This window comes from Priapulus caudatus, unplaced genomic scaffold (genome assembly GCF_000485595.1).
Source record: "Priapulus caudatus unplaced genomic scaffold, Priapulus_caudatus-5.0.1 Scaffold2778, whole genome shotgun sequence".
NCBI classification, from domain to species: Eukaryota; Metazoa; Priapulida; class Priapulimorpha; order Priapulimorphida; family Priapulidae; genus Priapulus; species Priapulus caudatus.
In genome coordinates this window covers 44,241-44,505 of record NW_014579839.1, presented here as the reverse complement: position 1 = coordinate 44,505, position 265 = coordinate 44,241, and positions in this window count along the sequence as shown.

Here is a 265-nt window from a genome sequence, read left to right as displayed (position 1 = left end):
ACATACTATTGTACAATTATGTATATGTAGTGCGAGTATGTATTAATGTATGTATACGTGTATATCAGTACAAACTCACGTAACTGGTGTGGACTTACACATAAATAACTACTACTACTCTTCACACGATCACTACACACACACGTACATGTAGCATACATACACATGTAGGTACGCACACTCATAATAATATGTAGATATATATGCACAGGTACTGATGATATATATATATATATATATATATATATATATATATATATATATA